Source organism: Macaca mulatta, chromosome 20 (assembly GCF_049350105.2).
Source record: "Macaca mulatta isolate MMU2019108-1 chromosome 20, T2T-MMU8v2.0, whole genome shotgun sequence".
Classification (NCBI taxonomy): Eukaryota; Metazoa; Chordata; class Mammalia; order Primates; family Cercopithecidae; genus Macaca; species Macaca mulatta.
The window spans coordinates 52,593,845-52,621,446 of record NC_133425.1 but is presented as its reverse complement, the minus strand read 5'-3'; the positions used below and the strand labels follow the sequence as shown (position 1 = coordinate 52,621,446).

Genomic DNA, 27,602 nt, shown 5'->3' with positions numbered 1-27,602 from the left:
ATTTACATTAAAAACTAGAATAGACATTTCCCCAATGTGTAAGGAAGAGAAATACAAGATGATGAGTTAATAAGAAATTATCAGTGATAGCTCACAAAAAATGAAACTTCCCTAAATAATGTGAAATAAAAGAGAAATAGGAAGGCAATAGGTAGGGAAAAATATCTGCACTAAAAAGCAGCCAGGTGTGGTGGCTCACGCCTGTAATCCCAACACTTTGGGAGGCCGAGGTGGGAGGATAGCTTGAGCTCAGGAGTTGGAGACCAGCTTGGGCTACATTGCGCAACTCAGTCTCTACAAAAAATAAAAGATTGGCTGGGCGTGGTGGTGTGTGCCTGTAGTCCCAGCTAATCGGGAGGCTGTGGCAGAGGATTGCTTGAGCCCAGGAGTTTGAGGCTGCAGTGAGCTATGATCTTGCCACTCCAGTCCAGCCTGAGCAACAGAGTGAGACCCCATGTCAAAAAAAAAAAATTCAAAAGTAATTCATATCTACTGAGAAAATATTTCATTTTACTTTTGAGTTTAACATTTATGCATGTGTGATAAGGACACTACATTTCTACTGGAAAAGCAGTTGACAAAGTTGAACAGACAATATAGCGAATATTTGCTACTTGCCACGTGAGTACCTTTCGGCATGATTTAGTTCTCCCAACTCCACCTGGATGCCTCATGTGCGTTTCAAAACTTCCAAGTCCGAAACTGAGCTCCTGATCTCTCTTCCCAAGCTGCTCCCCAGATCACCTTCCCCACGTCAGTTAGGGGCAGCTTCATGCTTCCTTGAGCTCAAGCCCAAAGATGGCTTCATTTTCCAAGTGCATTCCAGAATCTTGCTTCCTCTACTGCTCTGGCCTAGCCTGGACACCATCATTTCTCACGGGGAGTCCTGCACCTGCCTCCTCCCTGGTCTTCGTCCACCCGTCCCCCAGTAACCTTCTCCGCGCAGGAGTCAGCTGTTAAGACACAGCCTGCATCAGGTCCTGTGACATCAGGTCCCATGCCCCTCAGAGCCTTCTCATCCCTCCCAGAATGAAAGCCAACTTCCTGCCCAGCACTACCAAGATGTTTGAACAGTTTTTTTAAAAAAATCAAACTTGGCCGGGCGCGATGGCTCAAGCCTGTAATCCCAGCACTTTGGGAGGCCGAGACGGGCGGATCACGAGGTCAGGAGATCGAAACCATCCTGGCTAACACGGTGAAACCCCGTCTCTATTAAGAAACACACACAAAAAAAACTAGCCGGGCGAGGTGGCGGGCGCCTGTAGTCCCAGCTACTCGGGAGGCTGAGGCCGGAGAATGGCGTGAACCCGGGAGGCGGAGCTTGCAGTGAGCTGAGATCCGGCCACTGCACTCCAGCCTGGGCGACAGAGCGAGACTCCGTCTCAAAAAAAAAAAAAAAAAAAAAAAAATCAAACTTGATCACTTTAAATTTATCCTCATTGTGTGGGTTGGTTATTGTTGGCTTTTTTTTTTTAATGAACATTTGGCAATTTATAGTTTTGAGAAAGTTGCTCATTTTGTCAAGATGGTCAAACATAGTATAGCTCACAGTTGTATATAATATTTTCTTGGTTTTGTGTGTGTGTGTGTGTGTGTGTTTTTTTTTTTTTTTTTTTTTTTTTTTTTTTTTTTTTTAAGACAGAGTCTCGCTCTATTGCCCAGGCTGGAGTGCAGTGGTGAGTAGCTGGGACCACAGGTGCCTGCCACCACGCCCAGCTAATATTTTGTATTTTTAGTAGAGATGGGGTTTCACCGTGTCAGCCAGGATGGTCTCGATCTCCTGACCTCGTGATCCGCCCGCCTCGGCCTCTCAAAGTGCTGGGATTACAGGCGTGAGCCACCGCGTCCGGCCTGTTTTTTGAGATGGAATCTCACTCTGCCACCCAGGCTGGAGTGCAATGGCATGGTCTAGGCTCACCACAGCCTCCACCTCCCGGGTTCAAGTGATTCTCCCACCTCAGCCTCCCGAGTAGCTGGGACTACAGGCGCATGCCACCACAGCCAACTAATTTTTGTACTTGTAGTAGAGACGGGGTTTCACCATGTTGGCCAGGCTGGTCTCAAGCTCCTGACCTCATGATCCGCCCACCTCGGCCTCCCAAAGTGCTGGGATTACAGGCGTGAGCCACCGCGCCCAGCCTATTTTCTTATAATTTTAAATCTCCTCAAGGCTTCACATTTAATTTAGTTTACTTTTTGTCTTTTTCTTCTTTTTAGATTTGCCAGCAGTTGGTAACTCTTATGTTTGAAAACATTTATCAGTTTTGCTGGAATAGTCCCTTTTCTAGTTCTGTAATTTTTGCTTTTATCTTTTTATTTCTTTCCCCTGATTTAGTGAGGCTGTTTGTTATTCTTTAAAATTATAAACTGTATTGCTTAAGCCATTGCTAGCCTTTACCTTTTAAAAAATAATAAAACACTTTTGGTCAATTTCGATAAATGTATATCAAACATTTATGTGCTAAGTAGATTGAAATTATAATTTGGAATGGAGTAATTTAATAAAGAGTTGTTTTTATGGCTTTATCATTAGTTTTTGTTGTATTACGCTGTACAAAGAATAAGTCCTGTGCAATTTCTACTTTGAGGAATATGTTGAGATTTTCTTTTTTGCTTGGTATATAATAAATTGTAAAACATTTCATGAACATTTAAAAAGTGTTCTTTTACAATAAAAATGGATTTCTATTTCACAATTATATCAACATAATGTCTAGATGAAACAAAAATTTAAATGTAAGAAGTTAAACCGTGAAAGTACCAGAAGGCTGTATGTTCAATTTATAACAGTTCACGAAGTTGTATACTTACATGACATTTTTCTATGTGTTATGTTTCACGACAAAAAAGTTAAGAAAATTTAAGTGCTCAAACAAAACATGGAAAAAAGTATTCTTTTTTTAATTAAAAAAAATTTCTCTTTAAAAAAATAGAGGCAAGGTCTTGCTCTGTTGCCCAGATTGGCCTTGAACCCCTAGAGTCAAGTAATCCTTCCACCTCTACCTCCCAAAGTTCTGGGATTACAGGTGTGAACCACTATGACTGACTGAAAAAAGTATTTTACAGAAAATAATTTCAGAGTAGAGAGAGTCTTGCTAAGCATGATGCAAAACTCAGAAATCATGAAAAAAGAAAAAACTGGATGAAACTGATCAGATATAAATTAAAATTTTTGTATTGTCAAAGAATACCACAGATAAAGTCAAAAGCCAGATGACCAATTGGAAAAATATCTGCATCACAGACAAGGTTATAAATGTATATATCATAAACAAAGCTATAAATGTATAAATGTTTTAATAAATCGAGAGTTACTAAAAATCAATACTGAAAAAGCCAGTGACCTCATAGAAAAGTAGGCAAAGAACATAAAAGGTTTACAAAAAAGGGAAATACCAATGACATTTAAACAAATTTTTTTGAGACAGAGTCTCACTCTGTTGCCCAGGCTGGAGTGCAGTGGCACAATCTCGGCTCACTGCAACTTCCACCTCCCCAGTTCAAGTGATTCTCCTGCCTCAGCCTCCCAAGTAGCTGGGATTACAGGCATGAACCACCATGCCTGGCTAATGGTTTTTGTTGTTGTTTTTTTTTAATAAGAGTGGGTTTCACCATGTTGACCAGGCTGGTCTCGAACTTCTGAACTCAGGTGATCCACCTGCCTTGGCCTCCCAAAGTGCTGGGGTTACAGGCATGAGCCACCACCCCTGGACCCAATGACTTTTAAATATATGAAAAGATGCTCAAGCTCACAGAAAATAGAACAAATATAATACTTTAGAACTAAAAAAGATACACCATTTTCTAACTATTAGATTTGCAAGGATATTACTGAGTTGGCAAGGTTGTGAATGAACGGGCACTTTGACGCACTGCATCATTCCACGTGGACCTGGCATGTGTGTATTTTAAATGTGTGTGTATTTGCATACATAGAGACCAATTCTGGGAAGCTACACAGGAAACTGACGACAGGCTTGTGTCTGAGGAGGGGTCTGGGGATGCTGGGAAAGGAGAGCCTTTTCCACTGTGGACCCTTTTTAGGACCCTTTGAACCATTCAAATTTTTTAATGTGCATATTTTGATTTTTTCTAAAAAAGCCACAAGAACATTTACATTAAAAACTAGAATAGACATTTCCCTAATGTGTAAGGAAGAGAAATACAAGATGATGAGTAAATAAGAAATTATCAGTGGTAGCTCAGAAAAAAATGAAACTTCCCTAAATAATGTGAAATAATAATAATAATAATAATAATAATAATAATAATGTGTCAACAGTTTTGAGACCATGTCTCAAAAAATGTGTATACAAATACGTGAATATTTCTGGAAGAAATTCATCCGTGGAAATGTAACAGGACACAACCTTTATCTACCAAAGTGGTAAATGCCATATAATCACACTGAGCAATTTCATACACAGGCATTTAACCTACAGATGTCTTCATTATATGCACAATAATATGCCCAGCGATATTTAACGTGGCCTTGCTTATAATAGCAAAAATTGGAAAAACCTAAACGATCAAAGGGGACACATTATGATTAAATTATGGCACATCTGTACAATGGAATTCTTCGCAGCCATCAAAAAGAAAGAGGCAGCATCCAGCCACTCAGGAGGCTGAGGTGGGAGGATCACTTGAGCCCGGGAGGTTGAGGTAAGCTGAGATAGTGCCACTGCACCCCAGCCTGGGCGACAGAGTGAGACCCTGTCTCAAAAGAAAGAAAGAAAAGAAAAGAAAAAAGAAAAGAAAAGAGGACAAACTATATGGAATGATATGGAATTGTATCCACGATATATTGTTTTTTAAAAGAGAGCTGGGGCAAAACAGGGTGTAGAATATGCTTCCTTTGTGTAAAGAAAAAATAAAAGTGGTGGGTCACGACTGTAATCCCAGCACTTTGAGGGGCAGAGGCGGGTAGATCACTTGAGGTTGAGAGTTTGAGACCAGCCTGGGTAACATGGCAAAACCCTGTCTTGACAAAAAATACAAAAATTAGCCAGGAGTGGTGGTGCACGCATGTTGTCCAAGCTACCCACAGAAGGTTGAGGTGGGAGGATTGCTTGAGTCTGGGGGGGTGTCCAGGCTGCAGGGAGCCAAGACTGCGTCCCTGCACCTCAGCCTGGGTGACAGAGCGAGACTCTGTCTCAAAAAAAAAAAAAAAAAAGTGTATACAATACATGGAATATTTCTGGAAGAAATTCATAATGGTAATTGTCCCCAGTGAAAGGAATTTTTATTTTTTATTTTTTATTTTTTTGAGAAAGGGTCTTGCTCTGTCACCCAGGCTGGAGTGCATTTGGTGTGGTCATGGCTCACTGCAGTCTCCACCTCCTGGGCTCATATGGTTCCCCCACCTCAGCTTCCTGAGTAGCTGGTATAAGTGCACACCACCACATCTAGCTAATTTTTTCGTGTTTTTTTGCAGAGACGGGGGTTCACCATGTTGCCCAAGCTAGACTTCAACTCCTGGGCTCAAACAATCTGCCCACCTTAGCCTCCCAAAGTGCTGGGATTACAGATATGAGCCACTGCACCTGGCCTAGAATGTTATACCGTATGCATGTGTTATCTAATCAAAATTAAGTTTTAAAAGTTGAATATATTTATTACTTCAGCTATACGAGTTGTCATTCATACCTCCCAAGTTCACTTTTTTATTTATTTCTTTCTTTTTTAAATATTAAGACAAGGTCCCGCTATGTTGCCCAAGCTAGTCTCAAACTCCTGAACTCAAGTGATCCTCCTTGAGGATCTCCCAAAGTACAGGCGTGAGCCCCTGTGCCTGACCCCAAGTTCATATTGATTTGATTTGAGGTAGCCATCAAAGAATGAGAAAGACACGCTCAGCCACTGTGCTTCAATTGATTTATCCATGCATAGCTAGTAGTTTTTATATTGTATATTAATTATGAGGTTCACGATATTCAAATGCATAAAGTTTTTTACTGTTCTATAGAAAACAAGAAAGAGGAGCTGCTGCAAACAGAACAGAGGAAATAAAACCCGACAAACTTTCAAGTTCTCACATTTGCATTTTGGCACCAGGACCCCTGGCTTTCAGTTCAAAGTGTTACCTCTAAGAATCCCCAGTGCACCCCTGAGGCAGACTAATCAAATGGGCCGCTGAGAGAAAGGTGGGGGGAAAATGGCCAGGGTTACACAGTCAGTAAAGGGAATTCAGATTACATGGAGTCACAGTCCTGGGATCATGCCATCCCAGTCCAGAGAGAGGGAAAAGGGCTGGGGTGCACCTGGAAGCTTTATGGGGGCTCTGAGTCTGAGGAGCTGCGAAGGGAGTTTGCCCCACCCTGGTTTCAGTGTCCCAGCAGACGCCTCCCTCCCACTGCCCTCACTGCTGTGCTCTTTGGGAATCCTTCCTGCTATCCTGAAAATGCTACTGACACAGAGTTTAGAGGAGGGACTGGAGAGATCAAACCCTGTTCTCTCCCTGCAGCCCCCAGGCCTTTGCCTTGGCTGTTCCCTTTGCTCAGAAAGCTGTCCCATCTCTAGTCCACACTCATACACACATGCACGTGCACACACATACATGTACCCACATGTACACATGCACGCATGCCTCTGGCTGGAGTTATCTTTAAAACTCAGCTCTGGTCTGGCCTCATGCCTGTCTGAACCTGCTATCAGCTTCCCACTGCCTCCAGGATAAAGTCACACCATGGTGCTGTGACCACCACAAAGCAGCTACCTATCAGGGGTCCAGGGAAGGCTCAGGATGAATAAACATTGGCTCACGCCTGTAATCCCAACACTTTTGGAGGCAGAGGCAGGAGGATCGTTTGAGGCCAGGAGTAAGCAGACATCAGTTGCCAATGTTAGCCTGGGCAACATTGTGAGAGTCGGTCTCAATTTAAACAACAAAAAACAAAAACAAAGGATAAATAAACAAATGCCCCTTCACCATTCAGTCCCCGGCCCTCCTGGGCCTCTCGTGCACCTGCTGAGCTACCCATGAGATGCTGATCACCACCCGCCGGCATTCTCTTTCACAACTCCCTGCCTTGCACATCCTGCTTCCCTACCTCACGTCCACTTCCTCTTTTTCCCACCTTGCAGACTTCTCCTTCCAGACCAGACTTTAGCATGAGGCTCCGTTCCTTACCCTGTCTCCTTCCTCTGCTATCTCAAGTCTTGCCGTTCTCTAGGCCCGTCAGCTTCTCTCAGGGCCTGAATCTTGGTGAGGGCAAATGCCTCTGTACCAGGGCCCTGGATTTGAGTCCCTACTCCACACCAAAGCTGTGTGATGCTGGTAGGTTATGCAGCCTCTTCGTACCTCAGTGTCCTCATCTGTAAAATGAGGATCTTCTAGGTCAGGTCCCTAGAAGCAGAGCCCAAGGGGATTCCTGTGGAGGTTGTTTATTGAGGGGGTGGTGGAAGAAAGATAGCATAGCAGAGGCATCTAAGCAAAGATATGGTTTCAGAAGTCTCGCTTCAGCCTGCCACATGGGAGAACTGGAGCGTGATGATAGAAGAGGTCCGTCCTGCACAAGTGCAAGAGGTCTGGGTGGCCACACCTCATGTCACTGCAGGCCCAGTGGGCCGGGGAGGGAGGCATGACTGCCTAGGCACCTCTGAGCAAGGCAATGCCCACCAGGCAAAGGCCACCCCGGGAGAAGGATGCAGGTGTCACCCACAGTGAATGGGGAGCATCCGGGCAGAGATGGGGTTGGGGGAGCTCTGACAGTGTCTGCTACGGGGGGGTCATCATAATGCCCACCTGGCAAGGTGGTTGTGGGATGGGCCATGTGGAATCCCTGACATGGAACCTGGCACATGATACAAACTCAATCCAGGCTGGGCACAGTGGCTCATGCCTGTAATCCCAGCACTTTGGAAGGCTGAGGCAGGCAGATCACCTGAGGTCAGGAGTTTGAGACCAGCCTGGCCAATGTGACGAAACCTCGTCTCTACTAAAAATAAAAAAAAAATTAGCCAGGCATAGTGGCGGGCACCTGTAATCCCAGGTGAGGTGGGAGAATAGCTTGAACCCGAGAGATGGAGGCAGCAGTGAGCCGAGATCACGCCACTGCACTACAGTCCAGGCAACAGAGCGAGACTTCATCTCCAAACAGACAAACAAACAACAACAACAAAACCTCAATCTATGTGGAGAAAAGGGAGCCACACACACTGGTGGGAATGTAAATTAGTACTGCCACTACGGGACAGTTCGGAGGTTTCTCAGAAAACTAAAAATAGGGCCGGGTACGGTGGCTCACGCCTGTAATCCTAGCACTCTGGGAGGCCGAGGTGGGTGGATCACGAGGTCAAGAGATTGAGACCATCCTGGCCAATATGGTGAAACCCTGTCTCTACAAAAAATACAAAAATTAGCCAGGTGTGGTGAGCACCTGTAGTCCCAGCTACTCGGGAGGTTGAGGCAGGAGAATCGCTTGAACCCGGGAGGCAGTGAACCCGGGAGTTGCAGTGAACTGAGATCATGCCACTGCACTCCAGCCTGGGCAACAGAGCGAGACTCTGTCTCAAAAAAAAAAAAAAAAAAAAAACTAAACTAAAAATAGAGTTGCCATATGATCCAGCAGTCCCAGTGCTAGGTATATACCCAAAAGAAAGGAATCAGTATCTCAAAGAGATATCTGCACTCCTATGTTTATGACAGCACTGTTTACAATAGGCAAGATTTGGAATTAACCTAAGTGTCTATCAACAGATGAATGAACAAAGAAAATGTGGCAGCTGGGCGCAGCAGCTCACACCTGTAATTCCAGCACTGCGGGAGGCTGAGGCAGGTGGATCACCTGAGGTCAAGCATTGGAGACCAGCCTGGCTAACATGGCAAAACCCCTCCTTTACTAAAAGTACAAAAATTAACAGGGCATGGTGGGGCATGCCTGTAATCCCAGCTACTCGGGAGGCTGAGGCAGGAGAATTGCTTGAACCCGGGAGGCGGAAGTTGCAGTAAGCCAAGATCGTGCCACTGCACTCCAGCCTGGGTGACAGAGCAAGAGTCCATCTCAAAAAAAAAAAAAAAAAAATAGAATGAAAGAAAATGTGGCACACATATAAAATGGAGTACTATTCAGCCATCAAAAAGAATGAGATCCCATCATTTGCAAGGACATGGATGGTACTGGAGGTCATTATGTTAAGTGAAATAAGCCAGGTACAGAAAGACACACGTCACTTGTTCTCACTTATTTGTGGTATCTAAAAATCAAAACAATTTAAGTCATGGTGGTAGAGAGTAGAAGGACGGTTACCAGAGGATGGGAAGTGTAGCAGGAGGCTGGGGTGGGGGAAGTGGGGATAGTTAGTGGGTACAAAAAATAGTTAGAATGAATAAAACCTAGTACTTGATAGCACAAGAAGGTAACTATAGTCAGTAATAATTTAACTGTACGTTTAAAAATAACAAAAAGTATAATGGAATTGTTTGCAACACAAGGGATAAATGCTCAAGGTGATGGAAACCTCATTTACCCTGATGTGATTACACATTGCACGCCTGTATCAAAATATCTCAGGTAACCCATAAACATATACACCTACTATGTACCCACAAAAATTAAAAATGAAAAATTTAAAAAAAAGCTTCAATCCACCCAAGCTCTGATTACCACTAGTGTGGCTGTCATTGCTGTCGCTTCTTCGGTCTCTCCAGCCCCTGGCTCCTGGTGTGAGGGAAGAAGTGAGGGATGCAGAGAGGACAGGAGTGGAGCCACAGACTTCCGGCTGCGGTTCCTTTGCTTTCCATCCTGTTCCTGCCTCTCAAAGAGTAGATTAAGGAGGAGGCCCCATTAGGCCTTGGGGTGGAGGAGAAACAGGACCTCAGTTTTCTCATCTGTGCAGATCAGAAAGCATGCAGTTTGTGGGGTAATAGCCAGGCACCCCAGTCATGTCTACAGACATTTGGACAGAAATACCTTAAAGAAACAGAAAGTGCTGCTGTTGTTGGTTCTTTAGGTCCAGGTGGACAGATCAGGGCCTGGGGACCCTGGGGAGGACCTGAGGCCACAGAGGCCCTCCAATCCTCCCTGAATCCTACACTAAGCCCTACCAGGGGAACAGAGAGAACGTAGCGCCTCTGCCTTCCCCCCGGGGAATGGCTGAGGATGTCAGGGCTTCAGAGATCACCTGAGCCTGGACGCACAGGGCAACAGAGCAGAAAGAGCTCTGGAGATGGGGTCTATGCTGGGCCCATTGTAAAGATGGGGAATCTGAGGCCCTGGGAGGGAAAGGCCTTGCTGGCATTTAAAGCAGAGGAAACAAAACTAAGAGCAGGGCTGGGCTGGGCCACTGGTCTCTTTCTGGGAGGCGTCACCCTCCTTTCAGGGGTCCCTTGGGAAGTGCCTTCAGGAAGGGTTAGAGGCCATTTCCTCCCCCGCCCACAAATGCCGGCAGGGCAGGCCAGAGATGTCCTTATAGGGCATATCCATTTCTGTGAGTCAGCGACGACGCAGGGGTGACTGTTGCCTTTGAAAACAATCATCTTGGCCGGGCCCGGTGGCTCACGCCTGTAATCCCAGCACTTTGGGAGGCCCAGGTGGGCGCATCACAAGGTCAGGAGATCGAGACCATCCTGGCTAACACAGTGAAACCCCGTCTCTACTAAAAGTACAAAAAATTAGCCGGGTGTGGTGGCGGGAGCCTGTAGTCCCAGCTACTTAGTGAGGCTGAGGCAGGAGAATGGCGTGAACCTGGGAGGCGGAACTTGCAGTGAGCAGAGATCACGCCACTGCACTACAGCCTGGGCGACACAGCAGGACTCTGTCTCCAAAAAAAAAAAAAAAAAAAACCATCGTCTCTGTCGTCCGTCACAAAGATAGGGCCCTAAAAGGCTTAAAATGCACAATCACAAGGAGAGGGCCCGAAAGGACTTAAAATGCACAGTCACAATCCTTTACACGTGAGGAAATTGAGGCTCACAGAGGGGAAGGGACCTGCCTAGGTCACCAGCTGGAGTCGAAGAGACAGGAGTTGAAGAAGCGTCTCCCTGCCTGGCAGCCCTGGAGGTGTTCCTGAGCCTGTGCTCAAATTCATGCTTGCACTCCCTGCCTCAGGTCTGAGCCTGGGTGGTCCCTGTCTCCAGTCCAACAAGGCCATCTTCTTCTGGTCATTGGAAACCCAGAAATCTAGGTCCTAGCCCACATCACTAGTCTTTAAACTGCCTCCTTCACCCCAGTCACCTTCCTATGTTAAAGGCTTGAACTTTCCTCCAAGGAGCCCCCAAGATTTCCAGATGCACCCTCCTTCAGGACTGGGGTGCCCTATTGCCAGCGCGAGCCTGGCTGGGACATCAGGTGGCCAGCTGGTGGCCTTGCTTCTCCCGCTCAGCCCTGGCAGTTTGGGTCTAGCACCCACAGAAAAGGGGTTGGTGGCTGGCAAGGCTGCTAGGAGAAGGCTTCCGCCTGCATGTCCGGGGCCCCAGAGGCCTCTCTCTGGGGCTTCCAGGTCAGTGGTTCCCATGCTTGTCTGCACATCGGTATCACCTAGGAGGAGGGCCTTTTAAAAATCCCAATGGGCCACACTCCAGACCCATCACAGCACCATCCCAGGCGGTAGAACGCAGGCACTGGCACCTTGGGAAGCTCCTGGGGGGTTTTCCCATGTGCCAACGTCTGGCAACGACTGTTCGAGGCTGTGACACCCAGCTCTCCACTCCCAGCGGGGAGAGACAGGCTCCTCGCTACCTCCACCTGGCGCCCTGCTTCTCCAGCAAACCAGAGCTGAGTGATTCTTGTCCTCTGAGAGCCCCAAAAGCACTGGGGACAGGAAGGCCACCAAGTTGACCATATTTAGATGGAGACCTTGAGGATGTCTCCCCATAACCAAAACTCAGCTCTATCCCCTTCCTGGAGCAGAGCACCTGCCTCAGATTCAGAGCTATTTCTTGGTACCTCGTGCCCCAACTCTGTGGCTCTGCCAGGGCTTGGCACGGCCAAAGTGAAAATAAAACCGAGGTTTAGAAATCCCCTTCTCAGCTCCAACCTTGCCATGGGGCCTGGCAGGAATGTCCCAGAGGAATCTTGCTTTGGTTTGGTAACTAAGGCAGGGGACAAAGTAAGCTCGAGACATAAAGGAGAGAAGGCCTGGATGCAGGGTTCAGAGCTGCAGCCCGGGAAGTGGTTTGCCCATCTTGCAGGGCAAATCAGCAATGACTTCTAAATCTTACTGCGCTTCCACCCTTTGACCTTACCACTAAACTTCTCAGCAGAAAGCAAAGTGGACAGCCATGAGGCCCAGAATACACAATGTGATGGACTGAATATCTGTGCTCCCCCGAAATTCACACGTTGAAATTCTAACCCCTAATATGAGGGTATTAGGAGCTGGGGTCTTGGGGAAGTAATTAGGTCATGAGGGTGGAGCCATAGTGAATGGGTTTGATGTCCTTATAAGAGTCCCCAGAGAATGCTCCAGCCCCCTTTGCAGCATGTGAGTATACAAAGAAAAGTCCGCCATCTGCAACCCGAAAGAGGGCTCTCGCCAGAACCCGACCATTCTGGCGCCCTGATCTTGGACTTTAGTCTCCAGAACTGTGAGAAATACATTTCTATTGTTTAGAAACCAGCCAGTCTCTGGCGCTTTGTTACAGTAGCCCCAATGGGCTAAGACACAGAGTCCTGGATAAAGAAATTCCAGCAGCGGTCTTTAAACACCCTAGACAGCCACAATAAAGTTTGGTGTAACCACGCCGTGGGATTACGTGCATGAAAGGGACTCATTTTTTTGTTGACAGGGCTGTATCCTCAAGATGTATCATGGAATAAACAAGACACATTGTATAATGATATGCACAAAATGATATCACTTGTCCCAAAACACACATCAACAAACAGCAATACCGTTTCTTCCCACAGGTGGATAATAGCATGTTTTATAACTTAGAGGCTAAGAGCATGAATTTTGGAGCAAGGCTGCCTAGATTTGGTACTGACCTTTCCACCAATTGCAGGCTGGGTGACACCAGGCAAGTTACGTAGCCTCTCTGGGCCTCAGTGTTCTCATCTGTAAAATGGGGATAAGAGCAGCACCTACCTCACAGAGTTCCTGTGGGGTTTAACTATGTAAAGTCCTAAAATCAGTGCTTGGAAGTTAGTAAGCCCTATATAAGAATTATTTTTATTATGTGAAGGTTTAGATAAAGCTCTGGAAACATGTCAAATAGGGGTTACTGCAGGAGAGGGGACAGGCATGGGGCTGGAAGCAGTGAGTAAAATAGATTTCAGCCTTATGTATAAAAAGCTTAACTTTCTGCAAGGAAGACTGAGTCATGTCTTACTTGTGTGGTTTAAAATGAATACATTTTTTAAAAGTTAAAAAAAAAAAGACATCAGTGACCCTAGGCTGGGCCCTTTGAATTTAGAAGAATTTTGCCTCCAGACTGGATCATCTGAACTGCTCCCTCCCATCCTGGCAGACATTGCCAAACCCGTAACACAGGCGCAGAAGAAAGATTGGCGGGGCTGGAGGGCTGGAGCCTTGGTTTGGGGTCTCACCGCCCCAAATGACTTAGAGGGTGATATCCAGACAAATCCCTGCTCACTTCGGGCCATGGTTTATATGTATGTCAAGCAGGAGTAATGGTTTCTACGCAGCCCATCTCACAGGGAATTGTGGAACTGTTAAAAGAGCCTCTAATGCTGGGCATAGTGGCTCATGCCTGTGATTCCAGCACTTTGGGAGGCTGAGGCAGGAGGATCGCTTGAGCCCAGGAGTTTGAGACCAGCCTGGGCAACATGGCAAAACCCCGTCTCTACAAAAAGTACAAAAATTAGCCGGGCATGGTACTGTGTACCTGTGCCCCCAAGCAACTGTGGGTTGGGGGACAGAGGTAGGAGGATCACTTGAGCCTGGGAGGTTGAGGCTGCAGTAAGCCATGATCATGAGAATGCACTCCAGCCTGGGTGACTGAGAAAGACCCCCATCTCGAAATAAAATAAAATAAAATAATTTTGGGAAAAAAAAAAGCTTCTGGGGTCAGGAGGGCTGGGTTTAAATCCTTATTTCAACATTTGAGAGCTGTGCAACCTTGGACAGTTTTCTTAATCTCTCTGTGGCACTGTTTTCCTCATCTGGGTGATGATTTTACATTTACTTCACAGGATCACTATGAGGGTTGCAGACATTAATACTACAGCACAAGGAGGGGACATGTCCAGTCCACAGCTAATGCTCATTGGCTCTTATGTACTGAGTTCCCGGCATAGGCTGGGTATCAGGCTGCAGTATTCCACCTGTACGTCCTCATTAGAATCTCAAGCAACATTTCCAGGCACATTTCCTGAATTTCATAGATGAAGAAACAGGCTCCAAGAAGTCAAGCAACAAAATGTGGATTTAAAATCTATGCTGGCCGGGCGCAGTGGCTCACACCTGTAATTCCAACACTTTGGGAGGCCGAGGCAGGCAGATCACTTGAACCTGGGTGTTCGAGACCAGCCAGGACAACATGGTGAAAACCTGTCTTTACAAAAAATACAAAAAAATTAGCCTGGCGTAGTGGTGTGCACCTATAGTCCCAACTACTTGAGAGGTTGAGGCAGAAGGATCACCTGAGCCCAGCAAGTTGAGGTTGCAGTGAGCTGTGATCACACTACTGCACTCCATTGTGGGCAATAGAGTGAGACACTGTCTCGAAAAATAAAAATAAAAATAAAACAATAAAATCTATGCTGATTCCAGAGGCCATTTCCTAATCGAAATATAATACTGCCTTCAACAAATGGTCATCTTTTAAAGCTAATTTATCATTTTAACATGTCTTTATTATTTTTCCTGTTTACAAACATAACCTGTACTCATTTGGAAAGTCCTAAACATTGTGGAAATATACATTATGAAATTTCCCCCACAATCTCACCCTCTAGGGGTATGTGTATAATTTCCAAAACTCTTTTTTCATGTTTGAAGATATTTTTTTTTGCCTTATCTGAAAGCCAGAACACCATTTCCTTAAAGTTTTTCTAGAAACCATGTCACTTTTAACTTTATTTTTTGAAGTACCACTTGCCACGAACGGAAGGTAACATCGAAAAGAAACCCAAGGGTGGGGCATGGTGGCTCACACCTATAACCCCAGCACTTTGGGAGGCTAAGGCAGGAAAATTGCTTGAGCTCAGGATTCTGAGATCAGCCTGGGAAACATAATGAGATCTCATCTCTATCAAAAATAAAAACCAAAAACAATTAGCCAGGTGTGGTGGTGCACACCTGTAGTCCCATCTATTTGGGAGGCTGAGGCAGGAGGATCGATTGAACCTGGGAAATAGAGGCTGCAGGAAACTGTGCATGGAGCTGTGCAATCAGTGCACCCCAGCCTAGGTGACAGAGTGAGACCTTGTCTAGAAAAAAGAAAGAAAGAAAGCCAAGGAAAACAAAAAATACCATGATGCTGTTGAACTGTAGCTGGGTATCGCTGCAGACCTGGGGCTCTGACCGGAGCCCTGGCCTCCCCTTGCTGAAAATATCAAGAATGTGAGAGGTTTACAGATGCGTTAGCACTTGACTGAGGCTTTCTCTTTGACTAGTCCGGAAGAATGAAAAAGAACTGAAAAGGGAACAACTTTGTCACTTTGTGATTCAATGGAATTGGATGCCCTCTCCACACACCTCCTAAAATCGTCTTGTGAACGCCTACTGGATAGGTCTTTCTCGGGAAAATACTGACCTGTACATTTCGATAAAAGGATTCTGCAGCCCAGAAACACACAGCACACCTTCAAGAACTCAGTGAATAAGACTATTGAGAGACACACAAAACAGCAAGCTATTTCTCTCTTCAAACATGATGCCATGGTAAGATCTGAATGCCTCAAAGCACCAGCTTCCCAAGGCGTTCATGCTGCGTACATTTCACCAGGAGGGACAGAAGGGACCCGACAGGACACAGGGTTCTTGAGGGTTTGGCGATGGTACAGGATCCATCCCACCCGCAAGGGATAGGTGCTAGGGCATCGGGAAGCTTCCAGCGGTCGGCAGCCTCTCTAGATTGGCACAATCTTTTAGGAGATAAATTTGACAACACGGTTTCAAAGATTTTAAAAATAAAAGTTCATATATCCCTTTAGGAGTACACTTTGAGGACTGAGCCTAAGGAAGCAATCCAGAATGTGAGTAAAGCTCTAGCTACGAGGATGTTCACCAGGGCGTTGCTTACGCCTGGATGTCAGTGGAAGCGGCCCTCCCTTTCTTGAGACAGAAACAGTCAGCTGGGACACCAACCCACCTGCAATGCCAGGACCTACAGGAGGCTATGGCCTCCCCTGGGAGCTCTGCAATTCCTGGGGAGGAGGTGGGTGGGTGCTCCTCTAGCTGAGGGCTCCTGCTCTAATTCAAGCACCCACCCCCCCCCCCCACTTTTTTTTTTTTGAGACCAAGTCTCCCTCTGTAACCCAGGCTGGAGAGCATGGCACGATCTCAACTCACCACAGCCTCTACCTCTCGGGTTCAAGCGATTCTCCTGCCTCAGCCTCCAGAGTAGCTGAGATTACAGGCGCGTGCCACCACACCTGGCTATTTTTGTATTTTTAGTAGAGATGGGGCTTCTCCATGTTGGCCAGGCTGGTCTCAAACTGCAGACCTCAAGTGATCTGCCCATCTCAGCCTCCCAAAGTGTTGGAATTACAGGCGTGAGCCACTGCGCCCCGCCTAGCCCATTATTAAATTACAAAACAAAATTGCAAAAATTGCAAAAATGTCATTCACAGTGAGCATTTGGGAGCACAAAAGCAGACTTTAAACAGCATTGTCTCCTCCTCTCCCTCCTGTCCACCTCTTCTCTGCTTTCTTCTTCTCCCCACTTTTTTTGTTTCTTGCCATCCCCTCTGACTGGTTCCCTCTTCCTCCAGACATCATGGCCCAGGGTTCCCTGCCACACTCCCTTCAAGTTCTCTCTCAAATGTCCCAACATCCCTATGAGAAGGCCACGTCTACCTCTCTCTCCAGCATGCTCCACCCTTGCCTGCCTTGCCTTCTTCACTGCAGTCACTTCCACCTGACCTCGTATGACACGCACATCTTTGTTTACTTGTTTGTCTGTTTCTACTGCCATATCAGCTCCATAAGGCAGGGACTTGGTTGTGTTCCCAGCTGTGGCCCAGTGCCTAGAGCAGGACCTCGTATGGTGTGGAAGCTCAGCGGAGAAGCTGAATGCATTCATGACAGCAAGTGTGGAGCCAGAGCCGGTGTCTGCGGTGCTGGTATCCGACTCATACGGAGCAGAGGGCATTCCTGGACTCACCGAAAATGCCCTTTTGCCATCCTACCCCTAAGAAGTTTCTGGGAGTCATCTCCCTATGTGGCTAACCTCCCTCCATCTTCTCTCCTTCCTTTCTTCTCCCCTCCCTCCACCCCCTTTTCTTTCAGGAGCAAATACAGCACCTCCACCCCACACGCATACATCATGCAAAGCACTCTGTTCCCACCCAACATGTCCTGGTCCCTGTTGGCCATTTTGTACACAGGTTCCAGCCACCCCAAATCCTATCGAAGTATTTTCCCAAACATATTTCCTTTCCTTCACCATTATGGTGAGAGCTATTGGAAGAATTAAAATGTCATATTTTCCTTTTTTTTTTTTTTTTTTTAACGGAAAACAGGGAAAACATCCCATGTATAATACAAGAAAATGAGACCGAATATAAATATCTAACAATGATGGATATGGTTCAGACATTCTATAAGCAACGATGCCACCATTTTAAATGACAGTATAACCATATTATAGACAAAGAGCAAATTCCCTCAACATGAAAAGTGCTTTTACAACTCAACAGGAAAAAGACCAAAAACCAATAAAAAGTGGGCAAAGGATATGAACTGACAGTTTATGGAAAAGGAGCTATAGGTGACTCTAAAATTTTTGAAAAGATGTTCAAACTCATTCATAATAAGAGGCACAGAAAACACACCATTTTTCATCTCCCAGATTTGCAAATATGGATATTTGGCCCCTCCCCACTCCAACTGGTGGGAGCAAAAATTAGTACAACATTTAAGGGGGGATAATTTGCCACATTTATCCAAGTTCAAACTGCATATTCCCCTTGACTTTGCAAATCCACTCCTGGCTTTCTTAAAGATTCACTCCCACATATGAAAAATGATGCTTGACCAAGGATATTCATTACAGCACTGCTGAAACAGCAAAAGACAGGAAATAACCCAAGTGTTCTACAACTGTTAGATCAACTACAGAGCAGTCATACAGTGAAATACTATGCAGCCGTTAAAAAGAAAGAGGGAAAAGGCAGATTTTAAAATTTTGATGTAGAAAGATTTCCAAATTGCACTAAGTTAAAAAAAAAAAAAAAAAGAACCCAAGTTAGAGAACACTACATATAGTATACTGCCATTTGTGAGAAGAGAAAAGTACACGTGTGTGTGTATCTATGTATGTGTATATGTATGTATATATGTATGTATCCATGTTTGTAAAAACCCACTTAGACTATCCTTGGAAGGAGACACAAGAACCTGATAACATTGATTGACTTCGGGGAGTGCAGTTGGGTGGCTGGGAGACAGGAGATGGAAGGAGACTTATTTTTCATTATATATTTTTCCAAACGTTTTACATTTTTAGAAACTATATAAATGTATTAGCTATGAAAAATTTAAAAAATTTAAAAATGATATTGTAAGATTTAATTTTCCTTTAACACATAATACCATATCATTTATTTTTAAAAGTGAGATACTATTTTCATGTATAAGTCCATTAAAATATGAATATACAGGCTGGGCGTGGTGGCTCATGCCCATAATCCTAGCATTTTGGGAGGCCAAGGCAGGTGGATCACCTGAGGTCAGGAATTTAAGACCAGTCTGGCCAACATGGTGAAATCCGGTCTCTACTAAAAATACAAAAATTAGCTGAGCATGGTGGCACATGCATGTAATCCCAGATACTCAGGAGGCTGAGGCAGGAGAATCTCTTGAACCTGGGAGGTGGAGGTTGCAGTGAGCCGAGATCATACCTCTGCACTCCAGCCTGGGCAACAGAGTGAGACTCCCTCTCACTAAAAAAAAAAAATTAATAATAATAAATAAATAAAATTAAAAAAGATCTGGCAAACAAATCTCGCTCACATCCTTAGATTGCCTCCAAAGTTTTTACAGTGTTTGCACTTGCATTAGCTTGCCTGATCCTTAGTCCAATTCTGTATGGAAAACAGAGCAGAGATGCTGAGATGGTGTCTTCATTTCCTAGTATTGTCACAGTACTGCTGTATCTGCTGTCACAAAGTGCCACGAGGCTGTGTACATTAAAACAACCGAGATTTCTTCTCTCGCACTTCTGGAGGTCAGAGTCTGAAATCAAGGTGTGGTCAGGGCCAGGCTCCCTCTGAAGGCTAGAGGAGAGGATCCTTCTTTGCCTCTCCTGGCTCCCGCTGACTGCTGGCAATTCTAGGTGTCCTTTGGCTCCTAGATGCATCACTGCACTCTTCCTCCACCGTCCATGACTGTCTGATCCCCGTATGTCTCTGTCTTCATGTGTCCATCTCCTGTCTTATAAGGACACCGGTCCTATTGGATTCAAGGCCCATCCTACTCCAGTATGACCTCATCTTCACCAGTTATATCTGCAACAGCCCTATTTCCAAATAAGGTCACGTTAGGAGGCACTGGGGCTTAGGTCTTCAACATTATCTTTTGTGGGGAGGCACAGTTGAACTCATAACAAATGGGAAAAGTCATGCTAAGAAGTTATGGCTGGGTGTGGTGGCTCACGCCCATAATCTCAACACTTTGGGAGGCCGAGGCAGGCTGATCACTTGAGGCCAGGAGTTCGAGACCTCATTTCTATTAAAAAAAAAAAAAAAAAAAAAAAAAGCGGCCAGGCGAGGTGGTTCACACCTGTAATCCCACAGGAGGCCAAGGTGGGTGGATCATCTGAGGTTGAAAGTTCGACACCAGCCTGGCCAGCATAGTGAAACTCCATCTCTACTAAAAATACAAAAATTAGCTGGGTGTAGTAGTGGGCGCCTGTAATCCCAGCTACTCCGGAGGCTGAGGCAGGAGAATCGCTTGAACCCAGGAGGTGGAGGTTGCAGTGAGCCGAGATTGTGCCACTGCACTCCAGCTTGAGCAACAGAGTGAGACTTCGTCTCAAAAAACAAACAAACAAAAACGGAATAAAGAACAACAACAGGCCGGGCGCGGTGGCTCAAGCCTGTAATCCCAGCACTTTGGGAGGCCGAGACGGGCGGATCACGAGGCCAGGAGATCGAGACCATCCTGGCTAACACAGTGAAACCCTGTCTCTACTAAAAAAATACAAAAAACTAGCCGGGCGAGGTGGCGGGCGCCTATAGTCCCAGCTACTTGGGAGGCTGAGGCAGGAGAATGACGTAAACCCGGGAGGCGGAGCTTGCAGTGAGCTGAGATCCGGCCACTGTACTCCAGCCCGGGCGACAGAGTGAGACTCCGTCTCAAAAAAAAAAAAAAAAAAGAACAACAACAACAAGCAAAAGAAGTTTTGCTGAACTTTCCTCAGAGGCGAAGAGGGTATGTGTGTTGGGGTCTGTGGAGGCTGATCTGGCCCTGTGGACACCGGGACAGCTCAGTATCTGATCCAGGAATAAAGCTCAGCATATTGTGAAACTCTTCCAAGAACTTTCCCCTCTGCTTATCTGTCTTCTTCAAGGATCATCTCCTCTCACACTTGCGCAGCACTTTAAGGTTGATCAAGGCACTGGGCGTGTGTGCGTCATCTCATTCAATCCACAAAACACACATTGTAGGTTAGATCTGCATATGTTCATTTTACAGATGAGAAACCAAAGTTTTGAGAAAGGGAATGGTTAGTTCATGGTCATCCATCAAATACCAGGTGTTGAGAGCCCCAGTCTGTCTACCGTCCACACCAGCTGCAGGTCCACCTGGCACTGTGCTTCTGGAGACAAGGGGGATGGGCATCATGGATGGCCATTCTGGGCTATGGTCAGTAAGGTTTGCAGAAAGCACGCTGGATGGGAGTCTAGATACATCTGAAAAGCATCAGATACATCTGAAAAGCCCATGGCTTGTCAAGGTTTATTTCTCCCTTAGAGAAACGGAAAGTGATTTGAAGGGACTATGAGGCTCCAGGATCTGGCCCCAGGTCCTCTCTGCCTCCTGCTACCCCCAAGTTTTAGAGGCTAGGAACTGCCAGTTTTCAAACTGCTTTTTAGGTCTGCAGAAACTTCAACCTTTTAAAAAAGGAAAACGTAAGAACCCCAACTTATAAAATGGACGCAAACGGCACTGAAGGTAGGAGCCTCTTCGGACCTCCCCGAATGATCACCCCAGCTAATTCCAGGTCCTGGCTTTCCGGGTGAGAATAGTGACCAAAAACCACATGGGAATGCAGAAAGCAAGTAGCAAAACAACACCCACGTATTCACCTATTACTTGTGAGGTTAAATGTTCCTTAGAAATAATCTGGAGATTTGACATTAAGGAATAACTATTAAAATGTTTGTAGTATGCTGGTGGTACTGTGGTTTTGTTTTTAAAAGATGTCTTATCTTTTAGTTCATTCTGAAATACCTCAGTTGAGATGCTATGCTGTCTGCCATTTGTTTCAAAATAACCAGCGGTGGAGATTGGGCCACCTAGGTGGCCTTAGGGTCGTGACTCTCCAAGCGGAGCGTGGATACGTGGTGCTTCACTGTATGAAAACCCGCAGGTGCACAAGGCTCAACTTAATTCTATTCCTTCTACTCTTGTATATGTTTGGAATTTTCCATAATAAAAAGTTGTTTAGGCTAAAAAGTCTAAATTGCGTATAATGAACAGTGTAACTTCCTTCCTTAATCGTTTTAAAATCAATGAAAAGTTGCAAAGAAAAAGACAGAGAGAGTGGGTGGCTCCGGTAAGTGACAGGGACTGAGCAGGGAGGGAAGCACAGCCGCTTACCGTGTCCCCCCACCCAGGTGACCCTTATCTGCAAGCCGCTTACCATGTCCCCCCACCCAGGTGACCCTCATCTGCAATCCTCTCCGGGCCGGCAATTCCTCCTCTAAACTCCCGGGGCCGCAGGCTGCGCGCGCTGCCCAGCTACAGGCGCCCTGTCCACCACCCGGCGACCGGTACCCCCCGCTCCAGGGCCTCTGACATCCCCTCCACCCCTCTCCGTGCAGAATTCGAACCCCGAACCTCCCCCTTCCGCTCGCCGCAGCCCGGGTCCCGCAGCCCCGCGGCACGCCCGGCACTCACCCTCAGAGCTCCCGGCACTCACTCTCTGCGCTCCCGGCTCTGCGCTCTGCGCGAAACTGAAAGTAGAAGCTGCCTAGAGCTGCCGGGCCAGTGCTTGGAACCGGCGGCTGCTGCCGAGAAATCACGTGGATTCGAGGTGCCAGCCCCAGCCAGATGGGGCTCGGGCGCGGGATGGGCGGGGGCCTAACACACCCGCTCCTTGCTTCGCCCACACCCTGGCACCTCCCTGGAGCCCCGCATCGCACCCAAGGACAGTCCCAGGAGACGTGGGGGCGCTCGCCCCTTTCGTGGACGGGAAACTGAGGCAGGCGGGTGAAGGTCGGCTCACGTGCGGAGCGCAGGTAGGTGGGGACTCCGCGCTGAGACCCTGCCTCAGTGCCTCAGTGGAGACTGGGTTGGATGAGAGGGGGTATGCAGTGCAGGAGGAGGGGACTTAGAGAGTGTAGAGCCTCCAGGACGAACTAGGGGAGAAGGGAATGGCAGCAGCGTTCGTTCCTATTCACTGAGCCCCTGGCTGGCTGACCTGGGAAAAACAGTCTACCAATTTATCTCATTAAGTAACCCTAAAATACTCCTGCAGGCATCACCCTATTTTCCAGGTGAGCCACTGAGGCTCAGGGAGGACAGAGGTGAAGGATCTTGCCCCAGTCACACGAGGAATCACAGGCAGAAAGGGGGAGATGGAAAGAGGGAGGAGGGAGAGCAGGGAAGGAGAGGAGGGACTGGAGGGGGCAGAAGGAAGGGGAGGTGGCTCTCCCAGGATGGGGTCAGGGGCCGTCCTCAAAGTCCAGCTTCAGCTCCTCCAGGTTTCTGCCCACATCCTGGGACAGGTGGCTCCTCTCCCCCTGGACATATTCATCCTGTGGGCAGCTGCGCCTGCTAGGAAGGCCTTCCACCCACCTCCCAGACATCCCACAGGGAAGCAACTTTCACTCCCAGACCAATGATGCTCCCCTGCCTCCCAGGCCAGGGTGGGGTGTGGGTGTGAGGATGCTGCAAGGTAGTGGTCAGGACACAAGCATCAGCATCAGACATCCCGGGTTCAAGTCTTACTCTCCAGCTTACTGACTGTGTTAGATAGGCCCAATGCCTTGACTCCTCTGTTCATACTGGAGTGCACCTCCAGGCCAGGAGTCCGGGACCCCCCGAGGTTCTTTTGTTGTTGTTGAGACTGAGTTTCGCTCTTTTCCCCAGGCTGGAGTGCAGTGGTGCGATCTCAGCTCACTGCAACCTCCATGTCCCAGGTTCAAGCGATTCTCCTGCCTCAGTCTCCAGAGTAGCTGGGATTACAGGCATGTGCTACCACGCCCGGCTAATTTTTGTATTTTTAGTAGAGATGGAGTTTCACCATGTTGGCCAGGCTGATGTTGAACTCCTGACCTGTGATCTGCCTGCCTCGGCCTCCCAAAGTGCTGGGATTACAGGCGTGAGCCACTGTGCCCAACCCCGGGACCCCCAGGTTCTAAGTCCCCTCCTGCACAGCATTCCCCCTTTCCTCCAACCTAGTCTCCACCTTGGGTGGAGGAGGGGGGGACTCAGCCTGGAGTCCCCGCCCATCCGTGCTCTGCAGGTGAGCCAACCTTTACCTGCCTACCTCAATGTCCTGTCCACAAAAGGGGCAAGAGCCCCCGAGACTCCTGAGATTGCCCCTGGGTGTGGTGCACAGGGGCTCAGGGAGGTGCCAGGATGCAGGCTCTACAGAGAGTGGGTGTGCCAGGCCCCCACTCACCCTGCACCTGCATTCCCGTCTGGGTCCAGGTGGGAATGGATGTGCACATCAGTTTTGCCATCTGTAAGATAGGGATGATGTTAATACAAACTCCACATAGAGTGGTTGTGATCATTTGATGACTTAAAGTTGAGACTGATGCAATCTGTACCTGAAGCCCATAAGCTGCCCTTATATTTTTGTCCCCTTTTGCAGGCCCCAAATCCCCATGAGACTTGAACTGCCTTCCTCCTAGGACCAACTCAGATATCTGCAAATTGCATGACAGCTCAGAGTGGGAAGGGCACAGACTTTGCAGTGATTGCTTGTGTGTAACTCCCAGCTTCACCACTCCCAGTTGTATAACCTCAGACAAATGCCTTGACCTCCCCTGGACTCAGCTTCCTTATCTGTCAAGTGGGGTATTTCTAGCCTCCCCAGGCCACTGAGGGGCATGGTGGGAATGGATGAGAATGTGGGTGTGAGCTGTATGCATGGGAGGGATTGATTATGTTTCAGTATGTGCCTGCTAGGAAGGCCTTCCACCCACCTCCCAGACATCCTACAGGGAAGCAGCAGGTTCACTGAGCACTGACTGGATGATTGGTCCTACACAAAGTCCCAAGAAAGACACTGACCTGCTCCCTGTGCAGGCAGGATTGACAGACACATGAACAAATAACCACAGTCCGAGACACACATGCAGGTCATTTTCAGATGCATTTAATTCTGAACAGCCCCTTGAGGAGGGCAGGACAAAGATTATTATCCCATTAGGCAGATGAAGAGGCTGAGGTCCAGATAGATCAAGCGAGTTGCTGAAGGTCACACAGCAATCAGGGGCAGAGCTGGGTCTTGAACCTGGAGCCCTTTTCACTCTGGGGGTATCAGGCCTGCCAGAAACGTTATCACCAAAGGGTTCTGGAAGGGCGATCTTCTCAAACTTCCCCTGTCCTCAGACTGGCTTGCGGCCTGAGATTCCACATCACACCTTTGGCTAAAAATGTGCCAGCCCCTCCAGTGTCAATCAAATGGCCATCAGTCATTTACACTTGAGTGTGAAGAAGCCAATCAGATTTTATGGGTTGGAGATGAGAAGGAATCTTGAGTGTTTGGACTTTTGGGTGGGAAACTGGAGATGTGAGAGGAAAGTCTGACAGCAGAAGGACTCAGGAAGTGGGTGGGGAGGGAGTCGGGGTTAACTGGAGAATGGAGTGAGTCCGCATGACCTGACACCTCTGTGTACCTCACCTCCATGAAGTATAACCAATATCTGGCACTCATGGAGCACTTAGGATGTACCAGACACTGTGCGCTCTCTCTCTCTCTCTTTTTTTTTTTTTTGAGAAAGAGAGTCTCGCTCTGTCACCCACGCCGTAGTGTATTGGCACGATCTCGGCTCACTGCAACCTCCACCTCTCAGGTTCAAGCAATTCTCCTGCCTCAGCCTCCTGAGTGCCTGGGACTACAGGTGCATGCCACCATGCCCAGCTAACTTTTTAAAAACGTATTTAAGTAGAGACTGGGTTTCACTGTGTTGCCCAGGCTGGTCTTGAACTCCTGAGCTCAGGCAATCAGCCCACCTTGGCCTCCCAAAGTGCAGCCGCTCTCTCCTTTAATCTTTTTCTTTGTTCGTTTGTTTGTTTTTGAGACAAAGTCTCACTCTGTCGCCCAGGCTGGAGTGCAGTGGCGCAATATAGGTTCACTGCAACCTCCACTTCCCAGGTTCAAGCAATTCTCCCGCCTCAGCCTCCAGAGTAGCTGGGACTACAGGTGTGCACCACTACATTCAGCTAATTTTTTTGTATTTTTAGTACAGATGGGGGCTCATTATGTTGGCAAGGCTGGACTTGAACTCCTGAGATACCCCTGCCTCAGCCTCCCAAAGTGCTGCGATTACAGGTCTGAGCCACCATGCCTGGCCTCTCCTTTACTCTTCATGGCAACTGTCATCTTTCTTTTGATAGGTGAGAAAAGGGAGGCACAGAGAGGCTAAATAACTTGCCTGAGATCACACAGAAGCAGAGGAGCTGAACGGTGGACCCAGGCAGGCCACCTCTGCAGCCGCTGTTCTTGGCTACCATGGGCTCCTCCTCTGGGCTAACCCAGCCCTTGCCAGAATCCTACATGGAAAGTATTATCATCCCATTGAATAGAAGAGGAAATAGAGGCACAGAGGGGCCCCAGGAGGGTAGAATTAGTAACTGGGGTTGTGGGGAGCTGGGATTAGTCCCAGGTCTGAAAACCAGGCCTTCCCTCTACCCTTCCTATTTGCCAAAAACCTGGGCCCCATCCTGCCCAAAGTCAGTAGCCCAGGTGGCAGGATGTGCTTCTGCCTGGTGCTGGCCTTGGGGAGCACTTGTTTTTCCCTGGAGGAAGCAGCAGGTGTGGCCTTCTTTTTGGAACTGATCCTGACTGGGCTGGGGCCAGGACCCCCCTACACACACAGCCAGGCCAGGAGGACTTAAATAGGACTAGGTCAGAACTTCTAGGCTTGGATGGAGGGGCTGGAATTTGGGAGAGGGGCTTGGAGGTCAGCCCCATTTTTGTAAGCCTCTCACCCACTGGACTCCATATCTCCTGCTAATTGCACTCTTTGGATGGGAAATGACATGGAAGTGCCTCCCAGCTCAGCCCTGGGGAGACCTCTCCAAGGACAGTGAAGGAAGCTGGCGGGATGCCCCTGCCCTTCTTTCTGGAGCAGAGCCCTGGGGCCTTCTGGAGTCCCAGCCGGGTTGGGGTCTACAAGGGGTAAGACTCCAAGTGACTTCTCTGTCTGTCCCTCGTGCTAATAAAAGTCTCCATTCAAGGAAGAACTGCCTAGGGCTGCCAAGTTATCCTGATTCTGTCATTGTAGCATCAGGGTGGGGGCCTTGGGCCTTTCCAGCCTCTTCGAGGGAGTATTCTTGGGTGGGATGTGGCTCCTAACTGGTGTCATCACCTCAGAGGCCAATATTCCAAGACCTAGAATTCCCACGTTAGACTCAGGGACTGGTGAGACCACCTTGACTCCTTCTGCCAGGGCCCTTTGAGAGCAGCCCATCCTGCCCATGAGTGCTCCTGCTTAGTGAGTCAGACCCTTGCATTAGACCCCGGAGAAGGAAGAGAAACAGGTCTCAGAAAGCACTTGGAGGAGGAGGGAAGGGCTTGGAAGAAACCTGGCTCAGAAGATGGTGCCCTCCCCTCACATATTCCCAGACTTGAAGGGGCATCTTACTTCTGAGCTTTCCACAGCTCCAGCCTCCTAGCTGTCTCTCTTGGCTGCTGAAATAAAGACCAGGCCCTTTTACCACCTTTGTTATGTGACCTTGCCTGCTGGTTAGACCTCATCTCTTGCCCCTAGTTCTTTGCTTTCAGTGCCACACCAGCCCTCTTGACTGTTCTTGAATCCACCATGATTCTTTCTACCCCAGGGACCTTGCACTAGCCAGCATCTTGCTGTGCTTCCTCCCATCTCACTTAGCTAACATGGGAGAGGCATTTACTTTACACACCCAGAGAAAATAGAACCTGGTACCTTCCAAGACTGAGACGGTTGGAAGAAACTTTTTGTATTGTAGCTTGAGGGTGGGAAGGAGAAGACACAATTTGAGCATAAGAAGGTGAGCTGGAGGCCAGGCATGGTGGTTCATGCCTGTAATCTCAGTATTAGAAATGCTGTTCCCTACTGCCTGCTACAAAGAAATAGCACTCAGACATA

At 47.6% G+C, this 27,602-nt stretch overlaps 1 protein-coding gene and 1 long non-coding RNA gene across 17 annotated transcripts in view; both read right to left on the bottom strand.

The window, feature by feature from the left end:
- NLRC5 (NLR family CARD domain containing 5) overlaps window positions 1–22,275 on the bottom strand; it is a 93,133-nt gene extending 70,858 nt beyond the window's left edge. For 15 of the 16 annotated variants that reach the window (XR_013411763.1, XR_013411765.1, XR_013411764.1 and 12 more), the window contains exon 1: window positions 22,195–22,275. The gene's annotated coding sequence lies outside the window, so the exon portion shown is untranslated. The remainder of the gene's footprint in view (window positions 1–22,194) is intronic. The other variant, XM_077986075.1, reaches the window with a different exon arrangement.
- Window positions 22,276–22,422: 147 nt separating this feature from the next.
- Window positions 22,423–25,131, bottom strand: LOC144338055 (uncharacterized). The gene is made up of 2 exons (XR_013411817.1): window positions 23,675–25,131; window positions 22,423–22,553 (listed from the first exon to the last, which is right to left on the bottom strand). It is a non-coding gene; the product is annotated as an uncharacterized LOC144338055 (long non-coding RNA).
- Window positions 25,132–27,602: the final 2,471 nt, after the last annotated feature.